Source organism: Amphiura filiformis, chromosome 4, assembly GCF_039555335.1.
Source record: "Amphiura filiformis chromosome 4, Afil_fr2py, whole genome shotgun sequence".
In the NCBI taxonomy this organism is placed as follows: domain Eukaryota; kingdom Metazoa; phylum Echinodermata; class Ophiuroidea; order Amphilepidida; family Amphiuridae; genus Amphiura; species Amphiura filiformis.
In genome coordinates, this window is record NC_092631.1 from 24,658,963 (window position 1) to 24,680,102 (window position 21,140).

The window sequence follows — 21,140 nt, forward strand, 5'->3', positions numbered from 1 at the left end:
TTGACCATGGTTACTTCAAGTATACCATGGTCGACCATGCTTTAGCATGGCTGAGCATTGTCAGCCATGGTCATCACCTCACCTGACCATGGTTGACTCTGGGTAGTGAATGAGAAAAAGCGCCCTCTGTTGTTATTAATCGTATTTAATGCGTATTTACAACATTGTGAATAAATATTTGACACCATAGAATATAAAAACTAGTAATTTGATAAGTTAAAATAAGATTTTTAACGGAATAAATCTAAATAATATGATTATGCAGTTTATTCCGTTAAATATTTACCCCATAATTTTTGGCCATGGTTGACCATGGTCACTTTAGATAGACCATGGTTGACCATGGTCTCTGGCCGTGGTGCCATTTTTCAAAAACATGGTTGACCATGGTTGACCATGGTCAAAAACATGGTTGACCATGGTCAAAAACATGGTTGACCATGGTCAAAAACATGGTTGACCATGGTCAAAAACATGGTTGACCATGGTCAAAAACACGGTTGACCATGGTCAAAACCCTGGTTGTTGAACTATAGTTGACAATGGTTCAACCATGGTCAAACATGCTAAGTTTTAACCATGGTTGACCATGGTCACTTTAGATAGACCATGGTCAAAAGGTTAACCATGGTTGACCATGGTCTCTGGCCGTGGTGCCATTTTTCAAAGCATGGTTGACCATGGTTTGACCATGGTCAAAACCCATGGTTGAACCATGGTTGACCATGGTTAACCATGCCTTTTTCGCATAGGCATGCTCTAAATCCCAATTATACACTTTAATTAAAATGTCTGTAGACCTATATCCTAATTAAAAAGTGCAACATCGAACAAGTCTACAGGAATATCCCAATTCATAAATAGTGCAACCAATGTTACTGTCTTTATAAGGAAATTTCAAGCATGACCGACAAAACAGAATGAAATCTAGATTCGCACTACGATATTAAACATGCTCATTATAAAGACACAGTTCTTTAACCCCAATATGTTTGTACATGAATAGAATGACCTTTAAGTGGGTTTGGTACAAAACCTCATACTCCCCAACATGAGGTCAAAGTTTGAGCTAGCAGTGTTGTATAGGGTTCACTGAACTATGTCATTAACAATGAGCCCATTTTGGCAAAAAATGTTTCAAACAAACTAGGCCTGTTCAGACGGTCATAGAAATTTTGAGGATTGGCCCCCGTGGGGGGGGGGGGGGCAATATAATGGCAAGGGGGTATCAGACGCGTGAAAAGATTCACGTAAAAAGGGTATTTTTTCACAGCCGTCCCTGTATGTGCGTAACGTGAATAGGGTATCAAATTCATGTAAAATTGGCATAAAAGGGTATGTTTGTGCGTACTCAAAAAATGCGATTCCTAAGTCAATCCCCGACTTATTAACCCCCTGAGCACTACCTGCCGATCTAACATTGCCTCTGATTGGTCAATTACGTGATATCTTCACTTTAATCACCAATCAGAATGGAGCTTTGCAAATAATTCACCCTAATTTTTTTGTGTGGTGAAATTATTCTAACAATGTTGCTGATTGGTCCAAGTGATAATGAAAACTTCTTTTAGGCCAATCGGCAGTTAATAGGGATACATTTCTGGACAAACTTAGGCATTGGAATCCTCAAGACAAGACAGCTCACATGGCATATTTCCCCAACATTAACCAAAAAGCCCTTCGTATAGATGTACCAACTGCCATCCGCATCTCTATACTATAGCCACAACCTAATTCAAATTGAGATGGATAGAGTCAATGTTATTGAATATCTACTGTTAGCTCTAAAACAAACACTGCTATCGAAATCAATTTCTATCCTATCCCCAGTGAGTGCCCACAGGGTTCAAATTCCTATACATCAGCATCCACGAACGGTATTCTGGACTTATTCCCCCATCTTATTAGGTAAGTGCAACGGCAATAGTGTATATAATAAGCTTATCAAATATTGCGCGTAGGTATCCAAATTATTAAAGAATACATATTTATCTAAATTATACCAATAAAATCTGTAATTTATTACCATAACAACAAAAGCCTTGTTATAAGCTTATAAATGAATGCTATCTTATATACCCAAGTGAGAAAAAAAAAGTATTCAGTTTTTACGAATATTTATGCCTCTTTAATACTCTTAAACATAAACCTGACTCTGATGTTTAATTAACTTATAGCCGCAGCCACGGTATATATGCGTACAATGGAATCTAATACGCTGTATAATATGAAACAGTGTCAAGTTTCTTCTCTATACATCTATAGCTAACCACTTCCTACCACCAAAATGACATTAACACTTAAAACCCTACCCTCAACTATTATTTCAAATAATGTATACCGGAAGCAATTTTATTTTTTTCATTCAAGGTGTAAAGATCTCATGCATCCAAAAGTATCAGATTTCAAACTATAGTACATTTTTAAATGTCCTAGCCTGTAGCATTAACCCTACATTCTTAAGTATGAAAAACAAAATTATCTTCCAATTTCATAAAGCCCAAACCTATGGCATAGCCCTAACCTTAACATTGGCAATGTTAATGCTATAAAATAGGTTAAAAAACCTAACCTATGATATGATAATCCTAATCCTTAATCCACTTACTTCTATCTAAACCATCCTAACAGAGTATTCTAATATTTAACCTAAGCAAAGGCAGATCCAAAATTTGCAAGAGAAAAAAGTTGTCAAAGTGGGCAACCCCTGGACCTCATGAAAGATCAGAGGATACCTTAAAACACCCACTGAATGACTAACCCAGGCAAAAAAAGAAATAAAACAAAAGCTAACAGGCATGAGAATGATCATCCATGAAAAAAAACCCGAAAAGTTTGAAAAAGCCTGAAAAAGCGTGTGAAATGAGGCTAAAAAGGCTAAAATGGGCTGAAATTAAAATAAAATGCGGAAATTTGAACCACAAAACAGCAGGAAATTTCTCATGCCTGGGCTAAGTATGCAAAATTGACTGAAATAGACCGATTGTGCAGATTTACTGGGGGCCGGCTGGCACCACCTCCAACCCCACCCCGGATCCTCCCCCTGCTAAATCTCCATGACAATGGTTCTTCTAAGTGCATCTTACCATCTTTCTTAGCGTCCTCCTTATTGTGCTTACTACTGGTATTACTCCAGAAGCCTATGCATTGCCAATTCATAATAATCCTAAACAAACTATCGCACACCCTATAGAGTATCCTCCTCACATAGAGCCCCCTTGATGATGATGATAACCACGATGACGACGCAGCTGCAACCAAAAAATGGACTAATTCACAACGATTTAACGTGCGCAAACTGACGCCACGCCGACAAGTCAGTCAGGACTCTACCATAAAGTGATATGAAGCCATGCCAAGCAATATGATAAATATTCCATCCCTGTATGGCTGGTTTCCACATCAAAGAATATAAAGAGGAAGATATGCCATACATAATTATGCATATGGATGATAATATTACACTTACCATGTACTTGGCGTGAGTAACTAGCTGGCGTTCGTTATTGCACCAATCCACTTTTTTTTTTACATAATACGTCGTTATCTGCTCTACCAACCGAAGAAGCCCTTTAACTACTATACCAGGTTTTTCTATCAGATCTGATTGTTACTCGTATCCGTGCATAGCAGAGCACGCGTATCGCAATATTACTCTCCGTCCGTCACAATCAACCCAAGCACTGGTAATACTAGTCGTGCTACAAAATTGCTCTGCACTTAGTATAAAAACATGCGTGTGTGGAGTGTATATATGATGCGATGGATGGGTCTGCATGCGTTGGTAATAAAACTCACCAGTGGCTATAGACCCGGTGCACCGTCAGTATTCAGCAAGATTTTTTTCCACCACAATAAACTCTCCACTTCGATACTAGTACTAGAAAGAGATCAGTGCCCAGTCAACCAAATGAAAATGTACCAGTTATTAGTTTCACAGGGATTCAGTGCTGCCTGTGTAAGGTGTAACTGGACTACCGTGGCTCTCTCAGTCGGGAACCGACTGCCGGGTAGCTGGATATGAACGAGCACAGCCTCTCTGCAGCCAGAGATCGAGTTCACACTTCACATGCGAAGAGTGGTAAATGTTATGTTATCATAAAAATGTGTAAATGATTGCGTACAACTGTTTACAATAGTGCTAACACATGTGGCTGGCTGACTGCCTGGCAGCATGCAATGGGCCACAGTCCAGCTGTGATTGTGGTGTCGAGACGGAGATGGTTGTGTGAACTTTTAACGTGGGTGAAATATTATTCAGAACTTAAATTTTCACTAGCATTTATTTTCACATGTTTAAGTTTGCAACTTAAATCTAAAATAATCACAACAAAGATGTTCAGCACCTACATTTGCACTTTCCATTTTTCATATTATGAAAATTATACCAGACAAAATTTGCACTTTCCTTTTTCATATTGTGAAATTTATACCAGACAAAAATTCCCCACCAATGTCAAGTTAACAGTAACACCTGGAGTTGCACACAAATGATCAATAAATATGCATAATATCACATCACATCAGCCCATTTTATCTATATTGTGAATACCGAATTTATGAAATAGAAACAAATAAATTTGGTAATATTTATCAACTGATATTGCATCAAATTAAATATCATATATTTGTATCAATATCAACATGACACAAGCCAATTAAAGCTTTAAGGCCATACCTTTGTTGTGACAACTGATAAACAAAAATCCACCAACCAACCAACCAGGCATGCTAAAAGAGTTTTATCTATATTAGGGTCTGCAGCATGTATTAATATTTCTGAATAATTTTACAAGTGAATGTGAACTGTTTGAAAGGAACCAATTTTGTCAACATTTGAGCAAAAAATTATAGGAGCACAATGCAAGTTAACTTGTAATTATAGCCATGGAAATAGAAAGATTTCTTTGTTCATGTTTGTTGACAATCTTTAGATCTTTGGATATAAACTTCCCATGTTTTACAGTACATTATTGTACTAACTACAATGTACTTCACACAGCAGACATAAAATACATTAGCCTAATGTGGTATCCAGAATAAATGTAACCCGACATGAAAATAAACAAAGAAAGAGAGAAAACACACAATTTAACATAAAACCATGAAAGACCCAAAATAAGTAAAAGTGCACCAAACCCAGTAATTCCCACACACATCTATTGTGGACACTAACGCATTTGTCTCCATTTATCAAGCATTTCACCAAATTGACATTTTCACAAATGATCTGTGAATTTATATGGCCGATAAAACTCTAATGTGTAAAACGTGTAACACTGGTATGATGTAAGATGTGATTTGAGAAAAAGTGCATGGGGGAAGGAAAAAGATGAAAAGAAAGAGAGGAAGAGAGGAAAGGAAGGAAGGGAAAAGGAAGGAAAGAAAGAAAGAAAGAAAGAAAGAAAGAAAGAAAGAAAGAAAGAAAGAAAGAAAGAAAGAAAGAAAGAAAGAAAGAAAGAAAGAAAGAAAGAAAGAAAGAAAGAAAGAAAGTAAGAAAGACAGAAAGAAAGAAAGAAAGAAAGAAAGAAAGAAAAAAAATAAATTATATTGTCATTGACTCTAAGGGGGAAGGAAAAAGATGAAAAGAAGGAGAGAAGGAGAGAAAGAGAGGAAAGGAAGGAAAGAAGGAAAGAAGGAAAGAAGGAAAGAAGGAAAGAAAGAAAGAAAGAAAGAAAGAAAGAAAGAAAGAAAGAAAGAAAGAAAGAAAGAAAGAAAGAAAGAATTAAATGATATTGTCATTGACTCTAAGGGGGAAGGAAAAAGATGAAAAGAAGGAGAGAAAGAGAGGAAGAGAGGAAAGGAAGGGAAGAAGGAAAGAAGGAAAGAAGGAAAGAAGGAAAGAAGGAAAGAAAGAAAGAAAGAAAGAAAGAAAAATTTAAATTATATTGTCATTGACTCTAAGGGGGAAGGAAAAAGATGAAAAGGAGAGAAAGAGAGGAAGAGAGGAAAGGAAGGGAAGAAGTAAAGGAAAGAAGGAAAGAAGGAAAGAAGGAAAGAAAGAAAGAAAGAAAGAAAGAAAGAAAGAAAGAAAGAAAGAAAGAAAGAAAGAAAGAAAGAAAGAAAGAAAAGAAAGAGAGAAAGAAAGAAGGAAGGAAGGAAGGAAGGAAGGAAGGAAGGAAGGAAGGAAGGAAGGAAGGAAGGAAGGAAGGAAGGAAGGGAAGGAAGGAAGGAAGGAAGGAAGAAAGAAAGAAAGAAAGAAAGAAAGAAAGAAAGAAAGAAAGAAAGAAAGAAAGAAAGAAAGAAAGAAAGAAAGAAAGAAAGAAAGAAAAATTTAAATTATATTGTCATTGACTCTACGGCCTTGACAAAACCAAATAATTACCCATGCTTTTTATACTCCAGCATTCATTTGTGGTTGTTCTACAAATGACCATATAATTAAAAATCAAATCAAACAACTAGAATCGGAAGTACAGCAGGGTTAATGACTATTGTTAAGATTCAGTATTCACAAGACCAGCTCAAGTAATTCATTAAATCTACAAATATGTTTTTTGAATCAGTCAGATAACATACATGTTCAGCTTGACAAAAGCAGAGCACTTTCCAATGGGTTATACAAATCCCTTGATCACAGAGCGCATATAATGTATTCCATATGTCATGTCAAGTTCAGGAGTACAGGAAAAAGGAAGTGAGCACTTTTTTAACCCTTTGCAGCACCACATGTACTAGGAGGAAAAGGAGCTAAGAAACTCAAGTGTAGAGTAAAAGATGGCCTGGTAAGTCAGTGGTGCAAAATGACGAGAAAAAAACACCAGATAGACAGACAGATGTACACTACAAGATTCTTATTGTGCCAACTGCACAGGTACACTGACGCCAAGGTACCTGTATAATAGTGCACACAAAGTACCTACATAGTACCAATGCTGCTACTGCACAGGACCACCAGCAGTGGTACTGGCATACTGCACTGGTACTACACTGGTACTACTGCACAGTTCCAGGCAGGCAACTGCACTGGTACTACTGCACAGTACCAGGCAAGTACATTGGCAATGCACGGTGTACCTGTGCATGTGACCCCAATACTAGGAATCTTGTAGTGTAGGAGTCGGTCAGACACAGAGAAACAGAGGAAGAAATGCAGCAGAAAAAAAAAACAGGAACAGGGTTTGACTACTAAATGAAGGTCAGAAGAAGAGCTCAACAGTCAACAGACACACAGACATAAAGAGACCAAACAAAATGGAGGAATGAAGGTACCAATAACACCTGAGATGAAATGAAGAGAAGAATGAGAAGAGGAACAGGAGTAAGGGCTCATATTGAAATTCCCTTACACAGGAAGGTGTGCGCCATCCTGCAGCTTTCCTGTGCTAGCCTTCTTTTGTTAAAATCCTGTGTGATTATGACACTGCAATTAGCCACTTAAATTAGGAGCGCGCTTTCCTGGGTTGTGCGATGAGCCGATTAGTTCAATTAGTTCAACAATCAATAAAATTGCCAGTCTGTGATAAACTTTTATTATAATCCTTGTCAGCAGACCACTTCAAAAGGCAGGGTGTATCACTGATGCATATAATCCATCCATTTTATGACCGACCTTTCCTGAAGCGCGCGCACTTAGCAAGGGGAATCCTGCCTTCTTTCTGTGTGAAAGCGTGGTAGGGTATTTCAATATGAGCCCTAAATGAAGAGAGACAGCACAAAGCATAGATGATGCAGACATAGATATGAGAGAGCTCATTACAGAAAAGGACAAATTTGGATTCAGCTGACAGAGCAGAAAAGTGACAGGCATACAGACCCACAGACAGACAGACAGACAGACAGACAGAGACAGATACACCTCGACCAAGAAACAGAGATCAATACTTATGTGTAAGATACCAAGAATGCATGTACCCGGCATATATGTACAACCAATTAAACACGCAACAAAGTATGGTTATCAAATTAGAGATAATATAATTTAATCATATTTGGTATGCTGAATTGAACATTTGCCATTCTCACTTTCTGCCCTTTTAAAGAAGAGAAAAAAATGTAAGCCTAATATATTATTATCATTTTTCAACATCAAAAACATCTGTTCTAATGACTAAAATCTGACAAAAAGTGTAACTCGTGTACGGTTCAATTACTAATGAAATCTCCATATTAACTTTATTTGAAGTTAATTACTCAGAAGCAAAAAGTGCTTTTCGTAATAGATTCACGGTCGTAAACAAATCGGAGTCGTGAAATAAACTTGGCTTTTCACCGCTTCAGTTGACTGCATATGAAAGCATATTATCCACGGGGAGAATGACAATATTGCAACCAGGGGGCTTTACCTTGTACTTTCAACTTGAGCTCAAAATTCATGTTGCTGTTGTAAGAGACAGATACATGCAATAGCTGCCACTTGTATTTTTAGTAATATTACAAGAACGTTCTGCAGCAATGAATAGAAATAGAGAGGGAAACATTTTGACTCCCTCTACTGTCCTGTATGTTGATATTTGGGCGCAGTGGCACCACTAGGGGGGGGGGGGGCAAATTCCCCCAGTCAGAACTCTTGCCCCACCAGTAGCCCCCAATAAAAACCCAAAAGTATGAAAATGTCCACTTTTGCAAAGATTAATTAGTTCAGTCATTTTGCCACCCTGAAATTCACTTTTCTCCCCTGAAATTCACTTTGACCCCATATAACCCCAAAAAAATCCTGACACCACCACTGTTTGGGGGTATTCAGGGCCTTGCGGAGAGCCTCAAATCAATGTGCCATGAAGCATTTTAAATTGCACCTATGGTCTGCGAGCACCATGCACATGCTGAAATTCGGGGCAAAACACAAATACCCACAAAATTAAAAGATGGCAGTGAGACCCGATTCTCATTTTCTATTTCTCTGGGGCAGTGGTAATTCATGGTGAATGCAGCATCACCCAAGGCTCCTCCCCCCTCAGTTTCTTTCCCCTGTCCACAACAAGATGTCACTAAAAAACACTATTCTGGGCAAAAAATGCCAAATTTTAAGCAAATGTGTGTCCATGCATATGGCAGCTCGTAAACTTTCAGACCCTTTTGTTTTACCATGGAATCAAGCACAACACAGCTTTGACACATATCGGCAATGGATTATCCATCTGTCGTTATCAATTGATCAATACCATCATGGGGTACAATACTTTGTCTGTTATTATTGTCATGTTTCATCATTGCTGGGGTGGGATAAATAGCACTACCAGGGTGGGATTTGTACCTGTTCTCATAAAACAATATGAGTAGCAACCACGCTATTATGGGCATACAATAGTCTTATGATCATCATACATCTGTGCAAAAAATATTGAAAATATTAATACCATTATCAGTTATGCAAACAAATATTTGGAATCTGTTCGAGTAGCTTAATAGTGAATTTGTTCGAATAGCTTAAAAGTTGATATGATTCAGGAAATATTGCCTTTAACTAAAATGAATGCTTAAAATATCTTTTCAATTTGTTGTATACATACTGGCAATGAAGTATACAGTGGCAGCACCAGGAATTTTTTTCGTGGGGGGGGCATTGGAGGAAAGTGAATTTCAGGGGGGGCAAAATAGACAAATTTTGCCCAAAATTGCAGCAAAAGTAGAAACTTACGTAATTTTGGGGTTTTTTTGCCACCACTGGAAGTATATTGTCGTTATTAATTGATCAATACCACCATGGTGTAAAATACTTTGTCTATTATTTATTGTCAAGTTTCATCATTGCTGGGGTGGGATACATAGCCCCACCAGGGTGGGATTGTTTTACACCATCGGAGCCTTATAGACCAATATCGGAATATACTATTAATTTATACCAGTGATAGGATACAATAACCTTACAATATCAAACACCTGTACGTAATTGGAAAAAAAACCCATTATACTGAAAATGTATTTTTATTGTTTGTACGTATTTACTACAATTACTGGTACTTTATGTAACATCCTTAACCATACACTGTTGCTTTTTAGAGTCAATGCTCCTACATTTTAACATGAATATGAATATTATATTGGAATGAATATTATATTGGAATTGATATTCATAAGCTCTATAGGATTTTTAAAAAATATTTTTTTCTCTCTTTTTTAAATTTTTGTACACTTGCATATTAAAGTTGTCATGAAACGAAGTATTTTGCTGTTGCAGTATTTCAAAGATATTTTGAAAATAATAGTATTTTCGAATCTTAAATTCTTATTTCTGCCACAAATTTGTGTTACAAGCCTTATGTCACACTGGAGTAGAAAGCTTTCCAAATATAACCAAAGCATAATTATGAATGGAACAAAATCTATACAACGTTCACCTTACATGTACAAATAACTATTTTGTCTGATTCACTCTGGACAACAATGGCATCATCCCAATGGCATAGTTCAAAATCCTCAATTAAACAATCATAGTGCAAAATTTGGCCTCAATTTGCAGAGTATGAGTTTTTGTACCCAAATTTTCAAAGGTCATTCAATGAATGTATAAATGTATTAGGGTTAAAGAACTGTGCCTTGATAGATGAGCATGTTGTGGATATAGTGAAATAACTATTTTGTCAGCTTGCACCATCTGACAATAGTAACGTACAAATCCAATAAAATAAGACACCGGGATCCTTTATTTCCAGATTGTATCAGCATTTGCCATTTAATTTCCTCAATGCTGATATTGATTTATATCTACTGAAGATAGCACAAGAAAATGAACCACTTCAAGGCTGCATTGTGTCAATAATAGGGACATTCTGTGATCGGCTAAAACAGAATATCGAGTAATCAAAATTCAGTTTTCAATATTTCTGGAACAATGTGTGCAAATGGCAAATGTGATAAAATCTAAAGCTGAATTTATACTCCATCGCTGAGCGATGAGCCATTGGTATTGACCAATAAAGTGGTGTGCTTTACCCAACGCAACAAAAAGTGTTTACCTCATTGGCTAAAAACCAATTGTTAGCTTTCAGCAATGTAGTATAAATTCAGCTTAATAAAGACAAAATCCTGCACACAATTGCTTCTAAATGATACAGGATGTGTATATTGATAAGAAAAACTCACCTGCCAACAAAAAAAAAACAACAAAAAAAACAAGTGTTTTTTACTTACAATTTTTCATCATCACTAAACCCCATTGAATTAGTACAGGGAGCAGTTTTTGGCACTTTTGGCAAATTCACAAAATAGCCAAATGATTTGTTTTAAATATATTTTCTCTCCTTTCTATCAATTGCATACACTTGCATTACGAGTGGATCTTGTTTCATTTTGCTGCTAATATATCACTGATTACTACAAACTATTTCTTATTCCCTAACTTTGTGCTACTGATTAGTAAGGGATGTATTTAAAAGGAATGATGGTACTTTCTATGTTTTCTTTGTTTTTACCCAAATTCAAGACTTTTTTGGCTAATCATTACAAAAGCAATTATTACAATTTCCAAAAATATGTGTGTGGGGGAAGACTTTTCTTTGCTATTATTTAAGTTTAAAATTAATAGTCATAATTAATTTGTTATACTTGTGGTAGCTATTTTTCTATTAGGTGAAGTATTTGAGTTAGTTGCATGTGTTCCAAACTTCCAAGTACTTGTCAAATTACTCCAAATGGGAGCTATTCAAGTCATGACTCTTTTCCCAGTCACCTTTCCAACAACACATGTAATACAAAAACAAATACAACTTCATATTTGAATATGCCAATTTATCAGAAAAGCCACCAATTAATTATAACAAACTTCTGTCAAATTAATTAATATTATCTATCAAACTGCTTCCCATTAAAATGGCTTATTTATAGGAAGAATTTTAAGTGCTCAGATAATTTGTAAAAGAAAGTTACCATCAAAAGCAACCTGTAAAGCGGTATTATCCTGAACGAAGCCCACAGTACATACATGTAGTTGCATTCAACACTACCAGTATCCGATTTCATCTCACTAGGATCCACAACATGCTCATCTATCACGGCACAGTTCTTCAACCCCAATACATTTGTACATTTATTGAATGACCTTTGAAAATTTGAGTACAAAAACTCATACTCTGCAACTCGAGGTCAAATTTTGTACTATCATTGTTTGATTGAGGTTATTGAACTATGCCATTGGGATGAGGCCATTGTGGTCGTACTGTCTTCTAAAGACAGCATCTGGAATATCAGGCCATACACTTATGAGTCAAAAATGGCCTCATCCCCAATTACACAATACAATGACCTCCATATCACAAACATAGCTCAATATTTGACCTCAAGCTGTGGAGTATGAGTTTTTGTACCAAAGGTCATTCAATGTATGTACAAACATACCAGGGTTAAAGAACTGTGCATTGATAGATGAGCATGTTTGACAGCCTAATGCTATCTGTCTCATTCAATATGCATTTAATGCAGGTAACACACACACAATTTGCTTGCGCTATCTCATTTGTATCAGTTGAACACAGAAATTTATTTACAGAATTGAAACGTCATCAAAAATATGTTCTACAACTCCATAATTTTGGGGTAACAAAGTGGTATTGATTTAGCCTCTAATGAATGTAATTTGTTAAATTGCATTGCTATTTTCATATTCTTATCATTAAAATGTGTATAAATTATTATTGATTAGTTTAGTAAAATTTGTTTTAATATTAATGAAGTATAAATATTACAAATTTTTATGCTATTTTTATCAAACCAGAAGACATAATTTTATCGGTAATGATTTTAGTGTTTTTAGATAAAAATGGAAAAAATAAAAATATTACCACAGTTTATGAATATTGACATTTAATTTTTTTAAATAGTAGCTCCTCGATGCTTGCTTCCATCATTTCAAAACATGCTATAAGTGCATATTTATGAGTTGTATGAGTAAATTTTATGTCTTAGCTTTGTACAACTATCCGCCATAGAAGTGATGATGTAACAGGATTAACTACCACAGCAATTGGTTCAAATATTTTTGGATATATCGCACTGCACTAGTACGTTCACGCGGTACCTCTGCATTTAACCATAGATGTCAAAGAACAGGGATAAAGACTTTAATCAAAAAATTATAGAACATTCATATCATGCTGATCACTCGCAACTGTAAGATTAGTATCTTTGCAAAGTATTCTATTGGTATTGTATTCATCTATGATTGCAGACATACACAGGAGATGAGAGCAACTAGCTTGTAGTTTCAAAAATTGTATTAACCATTTGCTATCCTGTTACAGCGAATATTAACACAAAAAGCTCCCTTTTGTAAATTTCAGACATATAAATTATGCAGAAAGTGATCTCCAGAGATTCACGTTTGAACACACCTTTCATGTTTGTAATCTAGAATTGGTTGAGTCGGACAACTTGATGAAATTTGTAGTGCCAGGGAGCGTGTGTCACCTCAGCAACGGACCAGTCTTTTAAAATGAGTTTGGCCATTTTTTTTTCAAAAACTGTTTTGTTGGCATATTTGTTATGTTTACACAGGTCCCAACTTACACCAAATTGAATTTGGCTAAATTCATTGTGTTTATAAACCAACAGAGCAAGTTTGAATTAATAGCTGAGTGGCAAAGAAACTTAGTGAGTTTTCTTTCATTTTACCTCATTAGTTTGGATTAAAATGACCAGAAAAGTTTCCTAACAGTTGTTACTAATAATATTTTATTATATTTGAAAAATAACTACATTAAAATTTGACCGTTATTGTGTATTTAAGGCATTAAGATAGATATGTGTGGGTCCAAAGTGTCAACTCTCATCATGAACTCTCTTATATGCCATACTATTAACATGATTAAGATCCCCATATAAAAGTGTAGGTCTAATTAATATTGTTTCATAAAGAATAACAAAAATCAACTTCAGATTAAAATCAATCTTGATGTAATCAAACCAACAAAATTCCACTCTAAATCAAACTAGACTAAAACAACACATTATATGCCACATACGTTTCCATTTAGTAACCAAGAGAACGACTACCTGTGATTTCCTCACATTTCACTGTGCTGCGATCTTGCCCCTTGATTGATTTCCCTGGGGGCGCTGTTTATAGCGGGTTTGATTTCCCACTAGTGAGACTTAGCACACTTTCCATTAATCAATCAATTAGGTCGCATTATCTTATTCCGTGTCGTAAAATGACAAATCTGGATTAATGAGATTAAGGTCAATTTGCGCTTGAGACAAAACGTGAAATCAGACGCCTGCCAATCGCCGACGCAAATTATTTATACATCGGGATTTGTGGCGGATTAGTTGCGAATATGCGACAAAATTGGAGATGCTATGATTGTAGTCTGCTTGAAATGTCATGTTGAGATTTAAAGGTAATTTGTGGTGATATTATACAGTGTAGAATGCAGGTGGTCTTTTAGGGGGGTGGAATGGCTGATTTTACTCATCACTTTTATATGTTGGGGTGAATCCAGGATTTAGGGGTGTGCTGAATTTAGAAAATAATGTTCCTTTTGTTTGTTTCCGGAGCACCATAAAAGTAAGGGTTTGACAACATCCTATTAATGTTCAATATAATAATGGAAAGAAAACAACCTAAGAATTACAATAAGCCTTTCAAAGTGTCATAACTATTGCAAAATTTCACTGGACGGATTAGGTGAACCCTAGATTTCCATGATTTCTGGACAACTTTAGGTGAATTGAGTCAGAGTATCAACACTTTAAGCACACCTGGATGACTTGAACCCTGATCTCTTTAAGGTTAGCAACTATTTTAAACTATTGCAATTTAGTAGTTCACAGCATCTTGCAAATGGTAGTGAGCTTTGGCAAAAATTGCATTGATCATTTCATAGCAAGTGTGTAGAAGAATACAAATATCACAGGTATACTTTTGAAGGTCCTGTGGTTCTTGAGTTATGTTGTAAAGAGGGCTGAAACAACAACATTTTTGTAAAACTTACATAACTCATTAATAGCAATAAATCAAGGAAGTTTTCAAAGTATATGATTTGTAGAATGAACTTTTGCAAAACATCAAAGTGTTATTTTTCAATAATATATTGATTTAGATAATGAAAATCAATTGTCAATGCTTCTGTGTGGACACCACTGTAGTTGAGGTGGAAATTACAAATGGCAGCTATTGCTTATTTTTCTATCTTAACTCTCTCCATGCAGATGTAAACTGCAGACGACAGGTTTCAAATTGTTTTAATTCAAAAACGTCAGCAATGTTCATTTTCATGACCATATTTGGAATGAACATAAAAAATGCATTGAAATTGAAACAAGTCTAGATTTGGCTCAGAGATAGCTCTTGATGTTTTGAGAAAATAACTCAAAATTTGTACGTTGAATGATATGGCTATAGCATGCAGAGCATTAAACAATTCTATCATGCAATTACACCTTGTAATACTGACATTGCATTTCAACCAAATAACCCTTAAATTCTATCAACAAAATGACAAGTGAATTGACAGATCCAAAAAATTTTAAAGTTGTAAAAAACAAACAAACATAATTTTGATTTTTGTAATAAATTCTACATTAAATCTAACATGAGTCAAGTACAAACAGTGCTAGTACTCATACATTGGTTCTTGCGAATGGTCTTGGTATTTATTAGGTAAAATTTGATGCAAGTAAATCATTTTAAAAGCTTGACTTGCAATGACTGATGAACACATCAAGTGTTTAGAGCAAAAAGGCCCCATCTGCAATAGCTGCCATGTGTCATATCTTTTTTATTGTAGGTCTATACGCTAAAGAATGCAGAAATGGTCAAATGTGTATATGGCAGCTATTGTAGATAGGGGCTTCTGACATAAATCCCTTGACATGATGGATTCACCTGTCACTCCAAGTACAATCTGTGCCCAGATTTGAAAGAGCATCTTCATCATCACATCACATCACATTTGAATTCATATCGCTATAGTACTCCTTCATTGGTTCTTGAGATTGGTCTTGGTATTTTGAAGTAAAAATTGATGCCAGTAAATCATTTTAAAAACTTAACTTGTGATGAACATAACGAGGTTTTAGGGCAAGAAGGTCCTATCTGCAATAGCTGCCAGATGTCATAATTTCAGATTGTGTACACTAGAGAATGCAGAAATGGTCAAATGTCTATATGGCAGCTATTGCAGATAGCGCCTTCTGACACAAATCATGATGGATTCACCTGTCACTCCAAGTGCAATCTGTGCTCAGATTTGAAAGAGCATCTTCATCATCACATTGCTTATTAACAAGGAGCAAGCAAAACCTGTGTTATGGTTTGTTAGGGATGTTAACCTATATACAATGTGGAATTCTTTCATAATTAATAAACTTGAGCCTCATGCACATCCATTATAGAGCAGCTAGAAGGTGAGGTGTAGCATGAATTGTCTCCTACAGGGGAGGGGGCAGAAGTATAGCCAGGGGGTAAGAGGGCTGCCTTCCCCTATGGTCTTGCCCCTCCCTGTGTAAGATTTTAAGCCAATTTTTGACCATTTTAGTCATATTTTGTCACATTGAAAGTTGTCTTGCCCCCATCCCCCTAAAAAAAAAAAATGTCCTGGCTACGCCACTGAGGGAGCAAAGTGAACCAGAGTTGCGGAAATGTGCCCAAATATGCTATTTTATAACACTAGGAAGCCTGAGCTAGTGTAAGGAAGCCTGGGCCACCTTCCAATTTAAATTTTTATTTCTTGGGGGCATGTCACCCATGCCCCTATGACCTAATGACATAAGTTCCCTCCTACCAGATTACACAATTTGCAATGGCAAGTTTGATAGCTTTCCATATCCCCAAGCTTTCCCAAATGATGCTTCTTGAGGCTATGAGCAAAATTTCATGATTAAACATTGATCCATGAGAATGATACAAGGCGCATCATTCTATTAATTTTGACCATGATCCTAAGGATGCAATTTTGTATACACAACTGTAAATTGATATCCACCCGTCCACCCGCTGGTGTAGGGTGAAGTTTACCTTAGCGGGTAAAGCTTCTGATGTGCTGGAGTTTAACTATTTGGAGATAAACTTACATTGAATCTATATGTGCTCCAGATATCTAAAGACAAACTAAATTTTATGTGTATTCTATGAGTAATATCTACTAGATGCATTATGGGATTTTGGCAAATCCTCATTGCTCCTCATATCATGGAATGGGAACAAAGTGGAACTGCCTACAAAGAGCAGATCTCGCACTGTAAAAAACAACAAATAATACTTAATAAACACTCAAACTTGTTTAGATTTATATTTGTAACGCCTCCTATACTTTTATGTAAAATATAAAAATAAGCATGTTTTAGTGTTTATTGTAAAATATAAAAATAAACATGTTTTAGTGTTTATTAAGTGTTATCAGTTCTTTTTTTTTACAGTGTGGGGTTGCAAAAGCCCTGTTAAAGGTGTCCAAAATACTGTAGAGTCAGCTCATTTTTGAGTATACCAACGAGAACATTCTAGAATCCCATTGTTGTTCAAGCAGTACTGAGAAGCAGGCGCGTAGCAAGCGGGGGGACAGGGTGGACGAAGTCCATGGGCCCCGAGGATTCAGGGGCCCGAGCACAAAAGCGAAAAATAAATAAGGGCTGATAATAGAGAGCACTACCGGATTTACCGTTGGGCCAGATAGGTCCAGGGCCCACAAAATTTTGGGGCCCCAAGATTGCGTTATGCATCTTTCGATTAACCCCAATAACAGCATGATTTTTGGCCAAAATAAGGCAAAATTTTACAATTCCAATAGCAAAATTCATGTTGATCTGAGGTTAAAAACAAAATATATTAGTCCCCTTCTATATTATAAGTAAACCAAAACTTGGCCACTGACTTGAATGCACATGCCTTCCTCGCCACGTGAGTTCGGAGCCTCCAAATTTTGGCCTGGCCCATGACCCCCATAAGGTAAATCCCGCCCTGGTTAAACATGTTAAAGGGGCCCGTACTGCTCCTTGTCCATGGGCCCCTGATACTCTTGCTACGCCCCTGCTGAGAAGGAACTTATCTCATAAAACATGAAAAAATGTGACAATCAAAACGAATAGGACATGAAATTGGGAAAGATTAACCAAATTTGGGATAAAATAAAATAAATTTAGGCACCAACAAATTATTCAGATTTAAGCCTGAGAATCCTCAAACTTATTCAAATGTCTGCAGAAATCAGTGACATTGCAATACATGGATTATAATACTTTTCAGATATATTGAAACCCACCATTTTTCAAAATTCTAAATAGAAATTCAAAATAAACTCTTCATATTTGTTAATTTCAAGAGCAATTCGACATTGCCACAGTTTCCATTCATTTACGCCAATTTGTTCACAATATCGATCATTTTATGGCAGTGATTTCAACTCAAAAACAGATCGAAACAAGCATTGCATCTTATTTTTAGAAAAAAATAATCATTGATTGATGGTCAAAGATAGAAACAAACTAATCATGAAATTACTTGCAAATAAATACCATGACCTGCAATAAGATTTGGGTGTAGTCATGGTAACCACTGAGTGTACGCAATAAATTTGATGAAATTAGATGATTACAGAATGTAAAAAAGTATTTATTGAATATTGAGGCCAGGTCTTCTCACTAGGATCCACAACATGCTAATCTATCAGGCACAGTTCTTTAACCCCAATACATTTGCACATTCATTGAATGAACTTTGACAATTTGGGTACAAAAACTCATACTCTGCAAGTTGAGGTCAAATTTTGAACTATTATTGTTTATTGAGGTTATTGAACTATGCCATTAGGATGAGGTGATTGTGGTCCATAGTGTGTGTATCTTACATCTTCAGTAGATAGCAAATTTGTTGAAATTAGATGATTACCAAATGCAGAAAGTATTTATTGAATATTGAGGCCAGATCTTGTGTAACGTACATCTTCAATAGATAGCAAATTTGTTGAAATTAGATGATTACAATGAAAATTATTCACTTAAACTTCAACACTACTTGTTTATTTCACTTACCGGAAGCGCTTTCGAGGAACAAGTAGTGTTGAAGTTTAAATTAATAATTTTCATTGTTATTACCACTACGTATGAATCTGCAATTCTATATAGATGATTACAGAATGTAGAAAGTATTTATTGAATATTGAGGCCAGATCTTATACGTCTTCAGTTGATAGCAAATGTATTTATGAACAGCTTTGATTGTAGCAGCTGACTTTGTTTCAAATATTTTGAAGTACCCACTAAATGGGCTATTTCTGAGAAAAACATATGCCTATTTCAAGATATTTTAATCCTTTTTATTGTGATTAAAGTGGTATGAGGCCAGATCTTAATTACTTACATCTTCAGTAGATAGCAAATATATTTATCACAGCTTTGATTGTAGCAGCTGACTTTATTTCAAATAATTCTCAAAGTATCCACTAAATGAGAATTTGAGAGCAAAAACATTACCCTATTTCAAGATATTTTAATTCTTTTCATTGTGATGAAAGGGACAAACAACATTACGACAGATAAATCATCTAAAATGGTTCATACTAAAAATGTCCTATATGCCTTAGAGGTATTCCTGAACTCATGGCTACTTTTTTCAGTGAGAAATGTCATAGAAAATGAAGAATTGCAAAGAATCTTAAAATACATCAGTTTGAACTTGACCTAATTTATAATGCATTTAAACACACATGAAGAGTTCATGAGAAAAACTTATTATATAGAAAGGCTGCCCTGTGTTAATTTGGTAAGCATTGCTATTGTATCTTGTATTTCATGTACTGGGATACCTTTGTAATTGTTAATTACAAGGGTTACTACATGTCATTAGGTGAATACAGTATAAAGCTTATGTCCATTCAAAAAAGGATATATTTTATATTTCAAAATCCAATAAATGAAACTACCTTCATATAGGAGGGAGGGTGTTTCTCTGATGTTGTTAATACTCTGTGTGCTAGAGCTAGCCCATTATGCATAGTCCCCAAGTTTTGAGATATTTTCTCAAAATATCACGAGCTATCTCAAAAACCACTGAACCAATACTAGGCTTGTTTGTACTCATTTTAATGCATTTTTCATGCTGATTCCAAATATGGTCATGGAAATATACAATTCGGACATTTGTCATCTGCAGGAGACACCCACGTGGAAGGTGCTATTTTGACCTACTTCCAGTTTTGATATTAAACTATGAAACTAAATTAATGTTTATAGGACGTCATCTATCTTTATGCTTTATGTTGTTCCCTTTGTAATGCTTTAAATTACATTATAGATCAACAATGCCCAAAGGCAGCACATGGCATATAGCATTTTGGCCTGAATTATTCACCTGTCGGATCAGAAGTCACATGTATTTGGTTTCTTGTAGCTCTACTTCCTGCTCCAATTCGATTATTTACATGTCAATTATCATGAATTTAGGTCAATTATCATGATTTGCACTCTTAATTGTCAGAGAGTGGTAAGTCACTCATTAAAAGCCGTGTTCAGACGTAGGGTAGTTAACTCAAGAAAAGGGGTATTTACCTCGAGTAAAGTGCCCAGTCGAGGCAAGCTCGTGATAAAGGTAGAGTTTGTGCACGTCTGGACAGGAGTCGGGGCAGTTTATCCCGACCTTAACCCGACCGATTTACCTCTGAAAAAAGTCAAGAGTTAAATCCTTAACCTGACCTGAGCAGTCGAGGTAGATGCACGTGTGGATCGCACCAGAGGTAACAGTCGAGGTAAACAATGACCTTTTCGCCAGATTTGACCTCCCTTCTTGCTCCCGTCACATCCTAACCAGTTCAAGCATCATGATTATTGCGATAAGCTTTTGCTGTGTATCATTTGCAACACCAATTTGCCAATGAAGCAACAGGAAAAACAATAGCAATTTTACATCCATTTTAATACTCGCACGACATTTGTTTACAATCGGATTCAGATTTATTTTTAGAATCCATGCTGAATTAGCCCAGCGGGTCAACGTAAGTGGCAGTACAACTTCCGGAAATTATACCCAGGTACAAAATGGTCGGGGTAAATTTACGTCGCCGGGTCGAGCTAAAAGGTCGGGGTAAAGTAAGTGTGGACAATCAGTCGAGTTAATGAAAATATTTGTGGTATTTTATCACAGGTTGTAAAAAATTTAACTCGAGTAATTATTCAGGTCTGAACGTGCCTAAAGTAATTCAAAATCAGTCAAATATTACTGTTTAGAGTCACAATTTTACTTGTTTTTCACCAAATTTAACACTAAAATGTCC

At 35.9% G+C, this 21,140-nt stretch overlaps 1 protein-coding gene across 5 annotated transcripts in view; it reads right to left on the bottom strand.

Annotated features, from left to right (window-relative positions):
• LOC140150722 (coiled-coil domain-containing protein AGAP005037-like) overlaps window positions 1-21,140 on the bottom strand; it is a 338,931-nt gene that overhangs the window by 262,347 nt on the left and 55,444 nt on the right. Inside the window, exon 1 of one of the 5 annotated variants that reach the window (XM_072172815.1) lies at window positions 3,799-4,147. The exons of the other annotated variants lie outside the window; for them this stretch is intronic. The gene's annotated coding sequence lies outside the window, so the exon portion shown is untranslated. Of the gene's footprint in view, window positions 1-3,798; window positions 4,148-21,140 lie in introns of those variants that run through there. 5 annotated transcript variants of the gene reach the window in all.